This window comes from Hesperophylax consimilis, chromosome 3, assembly GCF_061612785.1.
Source record: "Hesperophylax consimilis isolate HC1 chromosome 3, BYU_Hcon_1.0, whole genome shotgun sequence".
NCBI classification, from domain to species: Eukaryota; Metazoa; Arthropoda; class Insecta; order Trichoptera; family Limnephilidae; genus Hesperophylax; species Hesperophylax consimilis.
Window position 1 is genome coordinate 17,437,977 of NC_142838.1, and position 7,085 is coordinate 17,445,061.

Sequence of the window (7,085 nt, forward strand, 5' to 3'; positions counted from 1 at the left end):
GCCCATTTTCTTCGACTACAAATTTGAATGCTACTTCCGTGAATTCAGAAGAAATAATACAATATTTATCACCATGGAGATAAAAAGCTGGACACTAAAGGAAAACCAAATAATTACATACATAACCTTATAATACCTACATGCCAACCCTAGATTCTTCATAGTTTTTTCACTAAAACGGCGCCATAAAAATGATCAATTTATTTTTATTAATAACCTTCCCAACTCATTATGAGTCAGAATGACATTTTTTACACACACTAATTGTAAGGACGTTGTAAATCTCAAAAATTACCAAAAATATAATTGCGTAATCCCAAATGCATATCAAATCATAATGGGTGGGTGACACAATGCACCCGCTGGACGAATACAGAATATCTCGTTTGTCAAGCAATCCGAGACCGAGATATTTTTGACGTAACACAATTAGCAAACAATATCTGCGTAATCCCAAATGCATGTCAAATCTAGGTAGTAGGTACGTAAAACAATGTATTGTTTGTGAATGTTTGTTTTGAATGTGACTACCGGCCACGGCGTTGTTCGGGTACAAATTTTTCGTGGCTGATAGGCAATTCCAGTTAGGGCTGCCACCTCTCCGGGTTTGACCCGGAGTCTACGGGTTTGCATGGTGCATGTCCGGGCTACGGGTTTAACATCGATATCTCCTGGTCAGACCGGGCGGTGGCAGCGAACCGACAGACGACCAATGAGAAATACACCAAAGTCGCTAAAGCAAATTGTAATTGTCGCGTTCTTCACAACGCTGGAAGAAACGCCATGAAAGCTTTAACATACGACGTGGAAAACTTAATTATGAAAGTGTATGCGGAATTTTTGGACAGTGCAAAACGCAAGAAAGAATTACAAACATTTTTTGAGGAGTTCGAAATTGAATACGGCAAAGTTTTACGACATGGGCCAACTAGATGGTTTAGTTTGGGGGGGTTTGGGGAGAGCTGTTGACCGATTGATATTGTCGTGGCCTGCTGTATCAGCGTATTTTAAAAATCGTGGTGAAGCAGCATGCCATAAAATAATATGGGAATTCATAAAAGAATTCGTGTGGCGAAGGCGAATCCAATTACGCTAGAAGTTTATCTACAAGGATCACACTACAGGAATGTAATTTATATTTCATTCATCATTACATGAATATGCTGACAGAAGCCATACTATTGCTAGAAAAAAACTCAGTGACAGATATTGAGTTGCACCCAATTATGAGAAACATAAAAGACAAGGTTGAAAGCCGAGTGCATGATGAATTTTACGGTGCCAAAATGATGAGAAACATAACGTTTTTGAGGTTTTCTGATCAGGATCAATTAAAAAAGAAGCCAATGAGGTTAACAGGAGAACTCTTGAATACATACAGAAATATTATGATTTTGAGGATTCTGTATTCAAAATCTTTTCCAAATTCGATTTAACAAGTGCAGTAAGTTACGAAGATACTGTAGAAGCTGTCGAATCACTTGGTTTGAAAAATGTCGACGATGATAAACTTTATGACGAGACCCGAAAATTAAACCAAGTATTTCCACAGTTCATACAATCTAGTGATTCAACATTGACTGTTGATTTACGATGGGTTCAGTTATTCAAAGTCACCTCAACCTTAACCGAACTGCCAAAAATAATTAGATTTTTTTTTCAATCCCTATACATAAGTAGGGATACGTAAATTTCGTTTTTACAAGCGAATCGAATCGAAGCTATCGAATGATAAAAGCGAAATCTGCATTTTATTTGCGATAAAAGCGAAATTTGAAAATTAAATACTTTCGCACCTTTTTACGTTACGTGCTTTCAAATGTTGATCAGACGCGCTAACAATTATTACAACTCTGTTCAAAACAGACAGAGACGGCACGAGTTGTTGCGTAGATGAGGAGCGAGCGTATTGCAGGATCGTGTTTTGGTAGGCGCGAGCAATTGCGCCTTAAAATTAAAGTTCAGGTTTGCTGCTTAGCTAAGAAGTAGTGTAGATTGCAGGATCGTGTTTTGGCAGGCGCGAGCAATTGCGCCGTAAAATTAAAGTTCAGGTTTGCTGCTTAGCTAAGAAGTAGTGTAGATTGCAGGATCGTGTTTTGGTAGGCGCGAGCAATTACGCCTTAAAATTAAAGGTCAGGTTTGCTGCTTAGCTAAGAAGTAGTGTAGATTGCAGGATCGTGTTTTGGTATGCGCGAGCAATTGCGCCTTAAAATTCGAGTTCAGGTTTGCTGCTTAGCTAAGAAGTAGTGTAGATTGCAGGATCGTGTTTTGGTATGGGCGAGCAATTGCGCCTTAAAATTCGAGTTCAGGTTTGCTGCTTAGCTAAGAAGTAGTGTAGATTGCAGGATCGTGTTTTGGTATGCGCGAGCAATTGCGCCTTAAAATTCGAGTTCAGGTTTGCTGCTTAGCTAGGAAGTAGTGTAGATTGCAGGATCGTGTTTTGGTATGCCCGAGCAATTGCGCCTTAAAATTCGAGTTCAGGTTTGCTGTTTAGCTAGGAAGTAGTGTAGATTGCAGGATCGTGTTTTGGTATGCCCGAGCAATTGCGCCTTAAAATTCGAGTTCAGGTTTGCTGCTTAACTACGAAGTAGTGTAGATTGCAGGATCGTGTTTTGGTAGGCGCGAGCAATTACGCCTTAAAATTAAAGTTCAGGTTTGCTGCTTAGCTAAGAAGTAGTGTAGATTGCAGGATCGTATATATATATATATATATATATATATATATATATATATATATATATATACAGTGTACACTTCGTTCCGGTCTTTACTTCGCTCTCGTAAAAATAACCAAACTGCCTAAAACATCAATATTAATCATAAATTAGTGATATTTAATATTAAGCAGTAGAATTTTGTTGTTTTTAGTGACGTTGCACAAGTGAATTCTGTCGTTTATAGTGAATATTAAACAAAAACAGTTACAACAAAGCGTATCATTATTTGTTGTTATTACGTTACGTAAAAATAACCAAACTGCCTAAAACATCAACATTAATCATAAATTAGTGATATTTAATATTAATCAGTAGAATCTTGTTGTTTTTAGTGACGTTGCACAAGTGAATTCTGTCGTTTATAGTGAATATTGAACAAAAACAGTTACAACAAAGCGTATCAATATTTTTTGTTATTCTGCCACGTAAATAATATTTTTCCTAAAGACATTTAAAAATACAGTGAAATTAAAAATAAATACTCACGTCTAGTGCTTAAACCAGATCTGTTAAATAAATAAAAGCACTACATTATTAATTAATTTATTTTTTACGTTTATTTAACGCCATCTCTGTCTGCATGCAAATAATATTATTACCAAAACAAAATACTGCAGATCTGTCAGTTAATTCACCACATAGAAGTCGCATTTTGAAATAATATCGTAATAAATAAATACTTAATATAATAATAAATAAATACATCATTTTTAAAAATGAGCTGTGGCGTGTGCAAATCTTCTATCACTCAAGGCGTGCAATGCTCGTCCTGTAAGGAAAATCTGCACTACAAGTGTGGAGGTACGTCAGAGGAAAATCATAAAAAGCTGAAACTGGACCTGAGAAGTACTTGGCGATGCAGCAGGTGCAAATCTTCAAATATTGCCGTCGGCGTCCACGATCTGACCACCATTATGGAAGATATCAAAAGTGTAAGAAAGGTTTTAGGTGGTACGCCTGCTTTTTGAATGTGTAAGAGCGAGATGACAGATAGAGGTATAAAAGATGACGGATCATAGACATATGAATATTAGAATTCCTATGTCTGTGTGACGGATGATGGACGGATGCATCTGCTCGCTCTCTTTTCCCAACCGACAGCTCAGAAGATAGAAGTAGTCAATCCGTACTAAATTGTTAATAAACATTATATTTGAACACGCGTTCTATTATTGAAATCCAACAGTACCACCAAGTCTGTAAATAACAAAAAGGATCCAAATGGACTTGTCATCATTCAAGGCACTGCACGACGATATTAAAATCCTCCGTGAAGAAGTACAAGGCGTACAAAAGTCGGTTGAGAGCTGTCACCATGATGTAGCAACATTCGGAAACAAGATTGCCTATATGGAAAATCGACTTCAAAAAGTCGAACATCTGGAGGCAGAAGTCTCCCACCTGAGAACAGAAGTACGTAACATGATCGAGGAATCAAACAGAAAGGACCAATGGGCAAGACTACAGAATATCGAAATAAAAGGAATACCTCAAGACAACAATGAAAACATTCCAAACATCCTATCAGAGATAGCAAATAAAATTGGCATACACAACTTTAAAACTAACGAAATTGAGTTCGCCACCAGAGTTTCGGCGAAAGACCCACTTCATTCCAAATTAATCAAACCAATAATAGTTAAATTCACCACCCGCTCGCGTAAAAATGAATGCATCACGGAAATTCGACGAAGGAAAGGAATAAGCACGAAGGACCTGAATTACCCTGGTGACGATAGAAAAATTTATGTCAACGACCATCTGACTAGTTCTAACAAAAACTTCCTTTTTCGGGCCAAGGGGATTGCCAAGGAGAAGGGATTCCAGTCTACGTGGCTAAAAAACAGCAGGATATTTATGAGAAAAAATCCCACTTCGCCTCCCATACCAATTTTCAAGGAAGAGGACCTAAAGAAAATAGCCTGAGTCGATCTGCATTCTCTTCGCGTCGTAAAATGCTCTTCGCGTCGTAAAATGGATTTTGCATTCACTCATGTGTCTCCCTATACATTTCCCCCCTCCTTTTATCCACTCCTATTACACTCACCCTCCCTCTACCACTTCACCCTCTCCCACAAACTTTCAAATTCTTTTCTAAATCAGTCAACACTTCTCAAGAACCAACCTGGAATACATGTTACCGCATGTTGGCAACCCCCTGCACTCCCGACAATCAGACCGATTGGTTTATTTATGATCAGACCTACTCGACGGACAATCGCGGTCTCACAATGGTCTCACACACACTAATTATATTCTCTGCCGTGGTAAGCAAATTACCGTATACTCATTTGTCAACAAACATTTTACTCAAATATAAACTGAATAGTATTATTAACCGTTCTTACCTCAAATATGGATATCTACCTCTATCTAATTATATCAATATCAGAATAATATTATCATTAGCCGGGCCAGAGATGCGTATTACAAGACTTTTATATGATTATTATTTTAAACTACTTTATGCACCCATACCATGAAATTATTTCAACTTTTCCTAAAATGTATAAATAAAATAAATCGTGTTTTGGTAGGCGCTAGCAATTGCTCCATAAAATTCGAGTTCTGGTTTGCTGCTTAGCTAAGAAGTAGTGTATGTTGGCGTCCGTCCATCTCTTGTCTTTCAATCAGTCACTCCAAGTCACTCGCTCTTGCGCGTATGGTATAGTTTGTTACTAACGTCAATATGAGCCGCCCGAAAGTAGAATTATCTGAACGATTAAAAAAGTTAAAAGAGGATGGCTTGTATTTAAGCGATACTAACATCGTAACGTGCAAATACTGCAACGTGCGTTTGGAAGGAGAGAAGTTAGATACTTTGAAGAAGCATACGACTTCTGTTACTCATTTAAGAAATAAATCTGATCCTGATCCTCAACCAGGGTCCTCTGGAATAAAAAGGCAATCCACAATAGTTGGTGCTTTTGAAGTGCAAAAGCGTGCCAAAACGGAAAAAGAGGAATTTGTGCTTGGCACTGTAAAAATGTGTTTGAAAGCAAACATTCCGTTGAATAAACTAGATCATCCAGCTGTTCGCAGTTACATGGAAAAATATGTGCCTGGCTCGGGTAACCTGCCTTCTGGAGATAATTTGAGACGTAAGTACGTACCACAGTGCGGTGTTTCGAAGAAAGATGAAGTGAAACAAAAACTAAAGGATCAGCCTGTAGTTGTGGTGGCCGACGAAACTTCTGACAAACAAGGCAGATGTGTCTTTGCAGTTTTACTTAAAACTGTCTCTTCAGAACCACAGCAGTCTTGTTTCTTAGCAAGTGTAAATTTTTTAGACACTGCCAATACTTCCACTTGTTCTCAAGCAATAATTGATACCTACTTTGAAAGAATACGAAATTCAATACTCTCAAGTACATGGTTTAGTGTCTGACTCTGCAAGGTACCAAGTGCATGTTTCAACTTGCTAAAAATACTACTGGGTGACCATGCACTGCACTTTCAATGCAGGGCCCACAAAGTGAATCTTGTGGGTGACATTTTTATAAAAGAATTTAAGGAACTGAACTCTATTGTGGCCAAGACAAAGTCAGCCTTTTTGCATTCTAGAAAAATGAAAAGTTCCTATTTAAACTTTCTACGACAGCATGCTCCACAATTAACTCCAAAACTTTAACCTACGCCTGTTGTAACCATGTGGAATTCTTAGTTTAAATCTGTGATTTATTTGAATGAGTATATGCAACAAATTATCGATTTTCTTAATGAATACGAATTCGACAATTCTAGCACTATTTACCTCAAAGAATGTTTTGAAAATGACATTCTAACCAGTAAAATTCAAGTTCAACTTACTATTATTTTATTATTTATTTAAAACGCCATAAAAGGCTTTTACAATAATGTGATAATAATTACACAGTGGTACATAGGCGAATATTAGTATTACAATGAACACAACAATATGTATACAAAACGACATTGAATGTGATACAGCTGAAATTTTCTTAAGGCATAGAATGCTACAATAATAGAAAACACTTCATTTAAACAGGATAAAATATACAGAAAAGGTGACTTGCCAACAGATATAATCTAGCAAAATATTATAATAGCGCAAATAGTAGTGAGTTTATTGTTACAATCAAATTTATCTCCACTTGGCCACTACGGCCGGAGAGTATGGCAAAGTAGCTTCAACAATTCAGGGCTGTCAGAGACTTGACAATTAAAAATAACATTTTTCATTAAAATAATACATCCGTTAGCCAACACTATAAGACATCTGAAGCAAGCAGTTTATATAGATGCTATACATAGGTATACATGTCACATATATGTATATATGTGGAATGTATATGTATAAGAACACCATACATATGTTACTCATAAAGAAGAACATCAGAATCGTAT